The following is a 14,898-nucleotide window of genomic DNA, read 5'->3' as shown; positions in this document are numbered from 1 at the left end:
CCCATAGAGGGCTATGGTGAAAAAGGAAATATCCTCAGATGAAATCTGGAAAGAACTTCCTGAGAAACTGCTTATGGTTCGGTTAATTCATCTCACAGAGTTACATCTGTATTTCGTGGATATCTTTGCTCGCCTTATTTCTGTGGAATCTGAGAGCAGATATTTTGGATCACTATGAAGACTATAGGGCCAAAGGAAATATCCTCCGATAACAAAGAGAAAGAAGATTTCTGAGAAACTTCTTTGTGTTCTGTGAAATCATCTCCCAGAGTTACAGCTTTCCCCTCAAGAAGCCTTTCGCTAAGACAGTTCTTGTGGAATTGGCAAAGTGATATTTGGAAGCCCATAGAGGGCTATGGTGAAAAAGGAAATATCCTCAGATGAAATCTGGAAAGAAGCTTTCTGAGAAACTGCTTAGTATTCTGTTAATTCATCTCACAGAGTTACATCTGAATTTCGTGGATCCCTTTGCTAGCCTTATTTCTGTGGAATCTGAAAACAGGTATTTCAGATCCCATTGAAGACTATAGGGACAAAGGAAATATGCTCCGATTACAAAGAGAAAGAAGCTTTCTTAGAAACTTCTTTGTGTTCTGTGAAATCATCTCACAGAGTTACAGCTTTCCCCTCAAGAAGCCTTTCGCTAAGACAGTTCTTGTGGAATTGGCAAAGTGATATTTGGAAGAACATAGAGGGCTATGGTGAAAAAGTAAATATCCTCAGATGAAATCTGGAAAGAAGCTTTCTGAGAAACTGCTTAGTGTTCGGTTATATCATCTCACAGAGTTACATCTGTATTTCGTGGATCTTTTTGCTAGCCTTATTTGTGGGGAATCTGAGAAAAGATATTTCGGATCCCTTTGAAGACTATAGGGCCAAAGGAAATATCCTCCGATTACAAAGAGAAAGAAGCTTTCTTAGAAACTTCTTTGTGTTTTGTGTAATCATCTCACAGAGTTACAGCTTTCCCCTCAAGAATCCTTTCGCTAAGACAGTTCTTGTGGAATTTGGAAAGTGATATTTGGAAGCCCATAAAGGGCTATGGTGAAAAAGGAAATATCCTCAGATGAAATCTGGAAAGAAGCTTTCTGAGAAACTGCTTAGTGTTCTGTTAATTCATCTCACAGAGATACATCTGTGTTTCGTGGATCTCTTTGCTAGCCTTATTTCTGTGGAATCTGAGAACAGATATTTCGGATACCTTTGAAGACTATAGGGCCAATGGAAATATCCTCAGATAACAAAGAGAAAGAAGCTCTCTGAGAAACTTCTTTGTGTTCTGTGAAATCATCTCACAGAGTTACAGCTTTACTCTCAAGAAGCCTTTCGCTAAGACAGTTCTTGTGGAATTGGCAAAGTGATATTTGGAAGCCCGTAGAGGGCTATGGTGAAAAAGGAAATATCCTCAGATGATATCTGGAAAGAAGCTTTCTGAGAAACTGCTTAGTGTTCTGTTAATTCATCTCACAGAGTTACATCTGTGTTTCGAGGATCTCTTTGCTAGCCTTATTTCTGTGGAATCTGAGAACAGATATTTCGGATCCCATTGAAGACTATAGGGCCAAAGGAAATATACTCCGATTACAAAGAGAAAGAAGCTTTCTGAGAAACTTCTTTGTGTTCTGTGAAATCATCTCCCAGAGTTACAGCTTTCCCCTCAAGAAGCCCTTCGCTAAGACAGTTCTTGTGGAATTGGCAAAGTGATATTTGGAAGCCCATAGAGGGCTATGGTGAAAAAGGACATATCCTCAGATGAAATCTGGAAAGAAGCTTTCTGAGAAACTGCTTAGTGTTCTGTTAATTCATCTCACAGATTTACATCAGTTTTTCGTGGATCTCTTTGCTAGCCTTATTTCTGTGGAATCTGAGAACAGGTATTTCAGATCCCATGGAAGACTATAGGGACAAAGGAAATATCCTCCGATTACAAAGAGAAAGAAGCTTTCTTAGAAACTTCTTTGTGTTCTGTGAAATCATCTCACATAGTTACAGCTTTCCCCTCAATTAGCCTTTCGCTAAGACAGTTCTTGTGGAATTTCTAAAGTGATATTTGGAAGCCCATAGAGGGCTATGGTGAAAAAGGAAATATCCTCAAATGAAATCTGGAAAGAAGCTTTCTGAGAAACTGCTTAGTGTTCTGTTAATTCATCTCACAGAGTTACATCTGTATTTCGTGGATCTCTTTGCTAGCCTTATTTCTGTGGAATCTGAGAAGAGATATTTCGGATCCCATTGAAGACTATAGGGCCAATGGAAATATCCTCCGATAACAAAGAGAAAGAAGCTTTCTGAGAAACTTCTTTGTGTTCTGTGAAATCATCTCACCGAGTTATAGCTTTCCACTCAAGAAGCCTTTCGCTAAGACAGTTCTTGTGGAATTGGCAAAGTGATATTTGGAAGCCCATAGAGGGCTATGGTGAAAAAGGAAATATCCTCAGATGAAATCTGGAAAGAAGCTTTCTGAGAAACTGCTTAGTGTTCGGTTAATTCATCTCACCGAGTTACATCTGTATTTCGTGGATCTCTTTGCTAGCCTAATTTGTGGGGAATCTGAGAACAGATACTTCGGATCCCATTGAAGACTATAGGGCCAAAGGAAATATACTCCGATTACAAAGAGAAAGAAGCTTTCTTAGAAACTTCTTTGTGTTCTGTGAAATCATCTCACAGAGTTACAGCTTTCCCCTCAAGAAGCCTTTCGCTAAGACAGTTCTTGTGGAATTGGCAAAGTGATATTTGGAAGCCCATAGAGGGCTATGGTGAAAAAGGAAATATCCTCAGATGAAATCTGGAAAGAAGCTTTCTGAGAAACTGCTTAGTGTTCTGTTAATTTATCTCACAGAGTTACATCCATATTTCGTTTATCTCTTTGCTAGCCTTATTTCTGTGGAATCTGAGAACAGGTATTTCAGATCCCATGGAAGACTATAGGACCAAAGGAAATATCCTCCGATAACAAAGAGAAAGAAGCTTTCTTAGAAACTTCTTTGTGTTCTGTGAAATCATCTCACAGAGTTACAGCTTTCCCCTCAAGAAGCCTTTCGCTAAGACAGTTCTTGTGGAATTTCTAAAGTGATATTTGGAAGCCCATAGAGGGCTATGGTGAAAAAGGAAATATCCTCAGATGAAATCTGGAAAGAAGCTTTCTGAGAAACTGCTTAGTGTTCTGTTAATTCATCTCAAAGAGTTACATCTGTATTTCGTGGATCTCTTTGCTAGCCTTATTTCTGTGGAATCTGAGAACAGGTATTTCAGATACCATTGAAGACTATAGGGACAAAGGAAATATCCTCCGATTACTAAGAGAAAGAAGTTTTCTTAGGAACTTCTTTGTGTTCTGTGAAATCATCTCACAGAGTTACAGCTTTCTCCTCAAGAAGCCTTTCGCTAAGACAGTTCTTGTGGAATTGGCAAAGTGATATTTGGAAGCCCATAGAGGGCTATGGTGAAAAAGGAAATATCCTCAGATGAAATCTGGAAAGAAGCTTTCTGAGAAACTGCTTAGTGTTCTGTTAATTCATCTCACAGAGTTACATCTGTATTTCGTGGATCTCTTTGCTACCCTTATTTCTGTGGAATCTGAGAACAGATATTTCGGAACCCTTTGAAGACTATAGGGCCAAAGGAAATATCTTCCGATAACAAAGAGAAAGAAGCTTTCTGAGAAACTTTGTGTTCTGTGAAATCATCTCCCAGAGTTACAGCATTCCCCTCAAGAAACCTTTCGCTAAGAAAGTTCTTGTGGAATTGGCAAAGTGATATTTGGAAGCCCATAGAGGGCTAAGGTGAAAAAGGAAATATCCTCAGATAAAATCTGGAAAGAACTTTCTGAGAAACTGCTTATGGTTCGGTTAATTCATCTCACAGAGTTTCATCTGTATTTCGTGGATCTCTTTGCAAGCCTTATTTCTGTGGATTCTGAGAGCAGATATTTTGGATCCCTATGAAGACTATAGGGCCAAAGGAAATATCCTCCGATAACAAAGAGAAAGAAGCTTTCTGAGAAACTTCTTTGTGTTCTGTGAAATCATCTCCCAGAGTTACAGCTTTCCCCTCAAGAAGCCTTTCGCTAAGACAGTTCTTGTGGAATTTTGAAAGTGATATTTGGAAGCCCATAAAGGGCTATGGTGAAAAAGGAAATATCCTCAGATGAAATCTGGAAAGAAGCTTTCTGAGAAACTGCTTAGTGTTCGGTTATATCATCTCACAGAGTTACATCTGTATTTCTTGGATCTTTTTGCTAGCCTTATTTGTGGGGAATCTGAGAAAAGATATTTCGGATCCCTTTGAAGACTATAGGGCCAAAGGAAATATCCTCCGATTACAAAGAGAAAGAAGCTTTCTTAGAAACTTCTTTGTGTTTTGTGTAATCATCTCACAGAGTTACAGCTTTCCCCTCAAGAAGCCTTTCGCTAAGACAGTTCTTGTGGAATTGGCAAAGTGATATTTGGAAGCCCATAGAGGGCTATGGTGAAAAAGGAAATATCCTCAGATGAAATCTGGAAAGAAGCTTTCTGAGAAACTGCTTAGTATTCTGTTAATTCATCTCACAGAGTTACATCTGAATTTCGTGGATCCCTTTGCTAGCCTTATTTCTGTGGAATCTGAAAACAGGTATTTCAGATCCCATTGAAGACTATAGGGACAAAGGAAATATGCTCCGATTACAAAGAGAAAGAAGCTTTCTTAGAAACTTCTTTGTGTTCTGTGAAATCATCTCACAGAGTTACAGCTTTCCCCTCAAGAAGCCTTTCGCTAAGACAGTTCTTGTGGAATTGGCAAAGTGATATTTGGAAGCCCATAGAGGGCTATGGTGAAAAAGGAAATATCCTCAGATGAAATCTGGAAAGAAGCTTTCTGAGAAACTCCTTAGTGTTCTGTGAATTCATCTCACAGAGATACATCTGTATTTCGTGGATCTCTTTGCTAGCCTAATTTGTGGGGAATCTGAGAACAGATACTTCGGATCCCATTGAAGACTATAGGGCCAAAGGAAATATCCTCCGATTACAAAGAGAAAGAAGCTTTCTTAGAAACTTCTTTGTGTTCTGTGAAATAATCTCACAGAGTTAGAGCTTTCCCCTCAAGAAGCCTTTCGCTAAGACAGTTCTTGTGGAATTGGCAAAGTGATATTTGGAAGCCCATAGAGGGCTATGGTGAAAAAGGAAATATCCTCAGATGAAATCTGGAAAGAAGCTTTCTGAGAAACTGCTTAGTGTTCTGTTAATTTATCTCACAGAGTTACATCCGTATTTCGTTTATCTCTTTGCTAGCCTTATTTCTGTGGAATCTGAGAACAGGTATTTCAGATCCCATGGAAGACTATAGGGACAAAGGAAATATCCTCCGATTACAAAGAGAAAGATGCTATCTTAGAAACTTCTTTGTGTTCTGTGAAATCATCTCACAGAGTTACAGCTTTCCCCTCAAGAAGCCTTTCGCTAAGACAGTTCTTGTGGAATTGGCAAAGTGATATTTGGAAGCCCCTAGAGGGCTATGGTGAAAAAGGAAATATCCTCAGATGAAATCTGGAAAGAAGCTTTCTGAGAAACTCCTTAGTGTTCTGTTAATTCATCTCACAGAGTTACATCTGTGTTTCATGGATCTCTTTGCTAGCCTTATTTCTGTGGAATCTGAGAACAGATATTTCGGATACCTTTGAAGACTATAGGACCAAAGGAAATATCTTCCGATAACAAAGAGAAAGAAGCTTTCTGAGAAACTTCTTTGTGTTCGGTGAAATCATCTCACAGAGTTACAGCTTTCCCCTCAAGAAGCCTTTCGCTTAGACAGTTCTTGTGGAATTGGCAAAGTGATATTTGGAAGCCCATAGAGGGCTATGGTGAAAAAGGAAATATCCTCAGATGAAATCTGGAAAGAAGCTTTCTGAGAAACTGCTTAGTGTTCTGTTAATTCATCTCACAGAGTTACATCTGTGTTTCGTGGATCTCTTTGCTAGCCTTATTTCTGTGGAATCTGAGAACAGATATTTCGGATCCCATTGAAGACTATAGGGCCAAAGGAAATTTACTCCGATTACAAAGAGAAAGAAGCTTTCTGAGAAACTTCTTTGTGTTCTGTGAAATCATCTCCCAGAGTTACAGCTTTCCCCTCAAGAAGCCTTTCGCTAAGACAGTTCTTGTGGAATTGGCAAAGTGATATTTGGAAGCCCATAGAGGGCTATGGTGAAAAAGGAAATATCCTCAGATGAAATCTGGAAAGAAGCTTTCTGAGAAACTCCTTAGTGTTCTGTGAATTCATCTCACAGAGATACATCTGTGTTTCGTGGATCTCTTTGCTAGCCTTATTTCTGTGGAATCTGAGAACAGATATTTCGGATACCTTTGAAGACTATAGGGCCAATGGAAATATCCTCCGATAACAAAGAGAAAGAAGCTCTCTGAGAAACTTCTTTGTGTTCGGTGAAATCATCTCACAGAGTTACAGCTTTACTCTCAAGAAGCCTTTCGCTTAGACAGTTCTTGTGGAATTGGCAAAGTGATATTTGGAAGCCCATAGAGGGCTATGGTGAAAAAGGAAATATCCTCACATGAAATCTGGAAGGAAGCTTTCTGAGAAACTGCTTAGTATTCGGTTAATTCATCTCACAGAGTTACATCTGTATTTCGTGGATCTTTTGCTAGCCTTATTTGTGGGGAATCTGAGAACAGATATTTCGGATCCCTTTGAAGACTATAGGGCCAAAGGAAATATCCTCCGATTACAAAGAGAAAGAAGCTTTCTTAGAAACCTCTTTGTGTTCTGTGAAATCATCTCACAGAATTACAGCTTTCCCCTCAAGAAGCCTTTCGCTAAGATAGTTCTTGTGGAATTGGCAAAGTGATATTTGGAAGCCCATAGAGGGCTAAGGTGAAAAAGGAAATATCCTCAGATGAAATATGGAAAGAAGCTTTCTGAGAAACTGCTTAGTGTTCTGTTAATTTATCTCACAGAGTTACATCTGTATTTCGTGGATCTCTTTGCTAGCCTTATTTCTGTGGTATCTGAGAACAGATATTTCGGATCCCTTTGAAGACTATAGGACCAAAGGAAATATCTTCCGATAACAAAGAGAAAGAAGCTTTCTGAGAAACTTCTTTGTGTTCTGTGAAATCATCTCACAGAGTTACAGCTTTCCCCTCAAGAAGCCTTTCGCTAAGACAGTTCTTGTGGAATTGGCAAAGTGATATTTGGAAGCCCATAGAGGGCTATGGTGAAAAAGGAAATATCCTCAGATGAAATCTGGAAAGAACTTCCTGAGAAACTGCTTATGGTTCGGTTAATTCATCTCACAGAGTTACATCTGTATTTCGTGGATATCTTTGCTCGCCTTATTTCTGTGGAATCTGAGAGCAGATATTTTGGATCACTATGAAGACTATAGGGCCAAAGGAAATATCCTCCGATAACAAAGAGAAAGAAGATTTCTGAGAAACTTCTTTGTGTTCTGTGAAATCATCTCCCAGAGTTACAGCTTTCCCCTCAAGAAGCCTTTCGCTAAGACAGTTCTTGTGGAATTGGCAAAGTGATATTTGGAAGCCCATAGAGGGCTATGGTGAAAAAGGAAATATCCTCAGATGAAATCTGGAAAGAAGCTTTCTGAGAAACTGCTTAGTGTTCGGTTAATTCATCTCACCGAGTTACATCTGTATTTCGTGGATCTCTTTGCTAGCCTAATTTGTGGGGAATCTGAGAACAGATACTTCGGATCCCATTGAAGACTATAGGGCCAAAGGAAATATACTCCGATTACAAAGAGAAAGAAGCTTTCTTAGAAACTTCTTTGTGTTCTGTGAAATCATCTCACAGAGTTACAGCTTTCCCCTCAAGAAGCCTTTCGCTAAGACAGTTCTTGTGGAATTGGCAAAGTGATATTTGGAAGCCCATAGAGGGCTATGGTGAAAAAGGAAATATCCTCAGATGAAATCTGGAAAGAAGCTTTCTGAGAAACTGCTTAGTGTTCTGTTAATTTATCTCACAGAGTTACATCCATATTTCGTTTATCTCTTTGCTAGCCTTATTTCTGTGGAATCTGAGAACAGGTATTTCAGATCCCATGGAAGACTATAGGACCAAAGGAAATATCCTCCGATAACAAAGAGAAAGAAGCTTTCTTAGAAACTTCTTTGTGTTCTGTGAAATCATCTCACAGAGTTACAGCTTTCCCCTCAAGAAGCCTTTCGCTAAGACAGTTCTTGTGGAATTGGCAAAGTGATATTTGGAAGCCCATAGAGGGCTATGGTGAAAAAGGAAATATCCTCAGATGAAATCTGGAAAGAAGCTTTCTGAGAAACTGCTTAGTGTTCTGTTAATTCATCTCAAAGAGTTACATCTGTATTTCGTGGATCTCTTTGCTAGCCTTATTTCTGTGGAATCTGAGAACAGGTATTTCAGATACCATTGAAGACTATAGGGACAAAGGAAATATCCTCCGATTACTAAGAGAAAGAAGTTTTCTTAGGAACTTCTTTGTGTTCTGTGAAATCATCTCACAGAGTTACAGCTTTCTCCTCAAGAAGCCTTTCGCTAAGACAGTTCTTGTGGAATTGGCAAAGTGATATTTGGAAGCCCATAGAGGGCTATGGTGAAAAAGGAAATATCCTCAGATGAAATCTGGAAAGAAGCTTTCTGAGAAACTGCTTAGTGTTCTGTTAATTCATCTCACAGAGTTACATCTGTATTTCGTGGATCTCTTTGCTACCCTTATTTCTGTGGAATCTGAGAACAGATATTTCGGAACCCTTTGAAGACTATAGGGCCAAAGGAAATATCTTCCGATAACAAAGAGAAAGAAGCTTTCTGAGAAACTTTGTGTTCTGTGAAATCATCTCCCAGAGTTACAGCATTCCCCTCAAGAAACCTTTCGCTAAGACAGTTCTTGTGGAATTGGCAAAGTGATATTTGGAAGCCCATAGAGGGCTAAGGTGAAAAAGGAAATATCCTCAGATAAAATCTGGAAAGAACTTTCTGAGAAACTGCTTATGGTTCGGTTAATTCATCTCACAGAGTTTCATCTGTATTTCGTGGATATCTTTGCTCGCCTTATTTCTGTGGATTCTGAGAGCAGATATTTTGGATCCCTATGAAGACTATAGGGCCAAAGGAAATATCCTCCGATAACAAAGAGAAAGAAGCTTTCTGAGAAACTTCTTTGTGTTCTGTGAAATCATCTCCCAGAGTTACAGCTTTCCCCTCAAGAAGCCTTTCGCTAAGACAGTTCTTGTGGAATTTGGAAAGTGATATTTGGAAGCCCATAAAGGGCTATGGTGAAAAAGGAAATATCCTCAGATGAAATCTGGAAAGAAGCTTTCTGAGAAACTGCTTAGTGTTCGGTTATATCATCTCACAGAGTTACATCTGTATTTCGTGGATCTTTTTGCTAGCCTTATTTGTGGGGAATCTGAGAAAAGATATTTCGGATCCCTTTGAAGACTATAGGGCCAAAGGAAATATCCTCCGATTACAAAGAGAAAGAAGCTTTCTTAGAAACTTCTTTGTGTTTTGTGTAATCATCTCACAGAGTTACAGCTTTCCCCTCAAGAAGCCTTTCGCTAAGACAGTTCTTGTGGAATTTGGAAAGTGATATTTGGAAGCCCAAAGAGGGCTATGGTGAAAAAGGAAATATCCTCAGATGAAATATGGAAAGAAGCTTTCTGAGAAACTGCTTAGTGTTCTTTTAATTCATCTCACAGAGTTACATCTGTATTTCGTGGATGTCTTTGCTAGCCTTATTTCTGTGGAATCTGAGAACAGATATTTCGGATCCCTTTGAAGACTATAGGACCAAAGGAAATATCTTCCGATAACAAAGAGAAAGAAGCTTTCTGAGAAACTTCTTTGTGTTCTGTGAAATCATCTCACAGAGTTACAGCTTTCCCCTAAAGAAGCCTTCCGCTAAGACAGTTCTTGTGGAATTGGCAAAGTGATATTTGGAAGCCCATAGAGGGCTATGGTGAAAAAGGAAATATCCTCAGATGATATCTGGAAAGAAGCTTTCTGAGAAACTGCTTAGTGTTCTGTTAATTCATCTCACAGAGTTACATCTGTGTTTCGTGGATATCTTTGCTCGCCTTATTTCTGTGGAATCTGAGAGTAGATATTTTGGATCCCTATGAAGACTATAGGGCCAAAGGAAATATCCTCCGATAACAAAGAGAAAGAAGCTTTCTGAGAAACTTCTTTGTGTTCTGTGAAATCATCTCCCAGAGTTACAGCTTTCCCCTCAAGAAGCCTTTCGCTAAGACAGTTCTTGAGGAATTGGCAAAGTGATATTTGGAAGCCCATAGAGGGCTATGGTGAAAAAGGAAATATCGTCAGATGAAATCTGGAAAGAAGCTTTCTGAGAAACTGCTTAGTGTTCGGTTAATTCATCTCACCGAGTTACATCTGTATTTCGTGGATCTCTTTGCTAGCCTAATTTGTGGGGAATCTGAGAACAGATATTTCGGATCCCATGGAAGACTATAGGGCCAAAGGAAATATCCTCCGATTACAATGAGAAAGAAGCTTTCTTAGAAACTTCTTTGTGTTCTGTGAAATCATCTCACAGAGTTACAGCTTTCCCCTCAAGAAGCCTTTCGCTAAGACAGTTCTTGTGGAATTGGCAAAGTGATATTTGGAAGCCCATAGAGGGCTATGGTGAAAAAGGAAATATCCTCAGATGAAATCTGGAAAGAAGCTTTCCGAGAAACTGCTTAGTGTTCTGTTAATTTATCTCACAGAGTTACATCCGTATTTCGTTTATCTCTTTGCTAGCCTTATTTCTGTGGAATATGAGAACAGGTATTTCAGATCCCATTGAAGACTATAGGGACAAAGGAAATATCCTCCGATTACAAAGAGAAAGATGCTTTCTTAGAAACTTCCTTGTGTTCTGTGAAATCATCTCACAGAGTTACAGCTTTCCCTTCAAGAAGCCTTTCGCTAAGACAGTTCTTGTGGAATTGGCAAAGTGATATTTGGAAGCCCATAGAGGGCTATGGTGAAAAAGGAAATATCCTCAGATGAAATCTGGAAAGAAGCTTTCTGAGAAACTGCTTAGTGTTCTGTTAATTCATCTCACAGAGTTACATCTGTATTTCGTGGATCTCTTTGCTAGCCTTATTTCTGTGGAATCTGAGAACAGGTATTTCAGATCCTATTGAAGACTATAGGGACAAAGGAAAAATCCTCCGATTACTAAGAGAAAGAAGCTTTCTTAGAAACTTCTTTGTGTTCTGTGAAATCATCTCACAGAGTTTCAGCTTTCTCCTCAAGAAGCCTTTCGCTAAGACAGTTCTTGTGGAATTGGCAAAGTGATATTTGGAAGCCCATAGAGGGCTATGGTGAAAAAGGAAATATCCTCAGATGAAATCTGGAAAGAAGCTTTCTGAGAAACTGCTTAGTGTTCTGTTAATTCATCTCACAGAGTTACATCTGTATTTCGTGGATCTCTTTGCTAGCCTTATTTCTGTGGAATCTGAGAACAGATATTTCGGATCCCTTTGAAGACTATAGGGCCAAAGGAAATATCTTCTGATAACAAAGAGAAAGAAGCTTTCTGAGAAACTTTGTGTTCTGTGAAATCATCTCCCAGAGTTACAGCATTCCCCTCAAGAAACCTTTCGCTAAGACAGTTCTTGTGGAATTGGCAAAGTGATATTTGGAAGCCCATAGAGGGCTATGGTGAAAAAGGAAATATCCTCAGATGAAATCTGGAAAGAAGCTTTCTGAGAAACTGCTTAGTGTTCGGTAAATTCATCTCACAGAGTTACATAAGTTTTTCGTGGATCTCTTTGCTAGCCTTATTTCTGTGGAATCTGAGAACAGGTATTTCAGATCCCATGGAAGACTATAGGGACAAAGGAAATATCCTCCGATTACAAAGAGAAAGAAGCTTTCTTAGAAACTTCTTTGTGTTCTGTGAAATCATCTCACAGAGTTACAGCTTTCCACTCAAGAAGCCTTTCGCTAAGACAGTTCTTGTGGAATTGGCAAAGTGATATTTGGAAGCCCATAGAGGGCTATGGTGAAAAAGGAAATATCCTCAGATGAAATCTGGAAAGAAGCTTTCTGAGAAACTGCTTAGTGTTCTGTTAATTCATCTCACAGAGTTACATCTGTATTTCGTGGATCTCTTTGCTAGCCTTATTTCTGTGGAATCTGAGAACAGGTATTTCAGATCCCATTGAAGACTATAGGGACAAAGGAAATATCCTCCGATTACTAAGAGAAAGAAGCTTTCTTAGGAACTTCTTTGTGTTCTGTGAAATCATCTCACAGAGTTACAGCTTTCTCCTCAAGAAGCTTTTCGCTAAGACAGTTCTTGTGGAATTGGCAAAGTGATATTTGGAAGCCCATAGAGGGCTATGGTGAAAAAGGAAATATCCTCAGATGAAATCTGGAAAGAAGCTTTCTGATAAACTGCTTAGTGTTCTGTTAATTCATCTCACAGAGTTACATCTGTATTTCGTGGATCTCTTTGCTAGCCTTATTTCTGTGGAATCTGAGAACAGATATTTCGGATCCCTTTGAAGACTATAGGGCCAAAGGAAATATCTTCCGATAACAAAGAGAAAGAAGCTTTCTGAGAAACTTTGTGTTCTGTGAAATCATCTCCCAGAGTTACAGCATTCCCCTCAAGAAACCTTTCGCTAAGACAGTTCTTGTGGAATTGGCAAAGTGATATTTGGAAGCCCATAGAGGGCTATGGTGAAAAAGGAAATATCCTCAGATGAAATCTGGAAAGACGCTTTCTGAGAAACTGCTTAGTGTTCTGTTAATTCATCTCACAGAGTTACATCTGTATTTCGTGGATCTCTTTGCTAGCCTTATTTCTGTGGAATCTGAGAACAGGTATTTCAGATCCCTTTGAAGACTATCGGGACAAAGGAAATATCCTCCGATTACTAAGAGAAAGAAACTTTCTTAGAAACTTCTTTGTGTTCTGTGAAATCATCTCACAGAGTTACAGCTTTCCCCTCAAGAAGCCCTTCGCTAAGACAGTTCTTGTGGAATTGGCAAAGTGATATTTGGAAGAACATAGAGGGCTATGGTGAAAAAGTAAATATCCTCAGATGAAATCTGGAAAGAAGCTTTCTGAGAAACTGCTTAGTGTTCGGTTATATCATCTCACAGAGTTACATCTGTATTTCGTGGATCTTTTTGCTAGCCTTATTTGTGGGGAATCTGAGAAAAGATATTTCGGATCCCATTGAAGACTATAGGGCCAAAGGAAATATCCTCCGATTACAAAGAGAAAGAAGCTTTCTGAGAAACTTCTTTGTGTTTTGTGTAATCATCTCACAGAGTTACAGCTTTCCCCTCAAGAAGCCTTTCGCTAAGACAGTTCTTGTGGAATTTGGAAAGTGATATTTGGAAGCCCATAAAGGGCTATGGTGAAAAAGGAAATATCCTCAGATGAAATCTGGAAAGAAGCTTTCTGAGAAACTGCTTAGTGTTCTGTTAATTCATCTCACAGAGTTATATCTGTATTTCCTGGATCTCTTTGCTAGCCTTATTTCTGTGGAATCTGAGAACAGGTATTTCAGATCCCATTGAAGACTATAGGGACAAAGGAAATATCCTCCGATTACTAAGAGAAAGAAGCTTTCTTAGAAACCTCTTTGTGTTCTGTGAAATCATCTCACAGAGTTTCAGCTTTCCCCTCAAGAAGCCTTTCGCTAAGACAGTTCTTGTGGAATTGGCAAAGTGATATTTGGAAGCCCATAGAGGGCTATGGTGAAAAAGGAAATATCCTCAGATGAAATCTGGAAAGAAGCTTTCTGAGAAACTGCTTAGTGTTCTGTTAATTCATCTCACAGAGTTACATCTGTATTTCGTGGATGTCTTTGCTAGCCTTATTTCTGTGGAATCTGAGAACAGATATTTCGGATCCCTTTGAAGACTATAGGACCAAAGGAAATATCTTCCGATAACAAAGAGAAAGAAGCTTTCTGAGAAACTTCTTTGTGTTCTGTGAAATCATCTCACAGAGTTACAGCTTTCCCCTAAAGAAGCCTTTCGCTAAGACAGTTCTTGTGGAATTGGCAAAGTGATATTTGGAAGCCCATAGAGGGCTATGGTGAAAAAGGAAATATCCTCAGATGATATCTGGAAAGAAGCTTTCTGAGAAACTGCTTAGTGTTCTGTTAATTCATCTCACAGAGTTACATCTGTGTTTCGTGGATCTCTTTGCTAGCCTTATTTCTGTGGAATCTGAGAACAGGTATTTCAGATCCCATGGAAGACTATAGGGACAAAGGAAATATCCTCCGATTACAAAGAGAAAGAAGCTTTCTTAGAAACTTCTTTGTGTTCTGTGAAATCATCTCACAGAGTTACAGCTTTCCCCTCAAGAAGCCTTTCGCTAAGACAGTTCTTGTGGAGTTTCTAAAGTGATATTTGGAAGCCCATAGAGGGCTATGGTGAAAAAGGAAATATCCTCACATGAAATCTGGAAAGAAGCTTTCTGAGAAACTGCTTGGTGTCCTGTTAATTCATCTCACAGAGTTACATCGGTATTTCCTGGATCTCTTTGCTAACCTTATTTCTGTGGAATCTGAGAACAGGTATTTCAGATCCCATTGAAGACTATAGGGACAAAGTAAATGTCCTCCGAAAACAAAGAGAAAGAAGCTTTCTGAGAAACTTCTTTGTGTTCTGTGAAATCATCTCACAGAGTTACAGCTTTCCCCTCAAGAAGCCTTTCGCTAAGACAGTTCTTGTGGAATTGGCAAAGTGATATTTGGAAGCCCATAGAGGGCTATGGTGAAAAAGGAAATATCCTCAGATGAAATCTGGAAAGAAGCTTTCTGAGAAACTGCTTAGTGTTCTGTTAATTCATCTCATAGAGTTACATCTGTGTTTCGTGGATCTCTTTGCTAGCCTTATTTCTGTGGAATCTGAGAACAGATATTT

Source organism: Macaca mulatta, chromosome 10 (assembly GCF_049350105.2).
Source record: "Macaca mulatta isolate MMU2019108-1 chromosome 10, T2T-MMU8v2.0, whole genome shotgun sequence".
Taxonomy (NCBI): Eukaryota; Metazoa; Chordata; class Mammalia; order Primates; family Cercopithecidae; genus Macaca; species Macaca mulatta.
The sequence above is the reverse complement of the archived record's forward strand: the minus strand, read 5'-3'. Positions refer to the sequence as shown.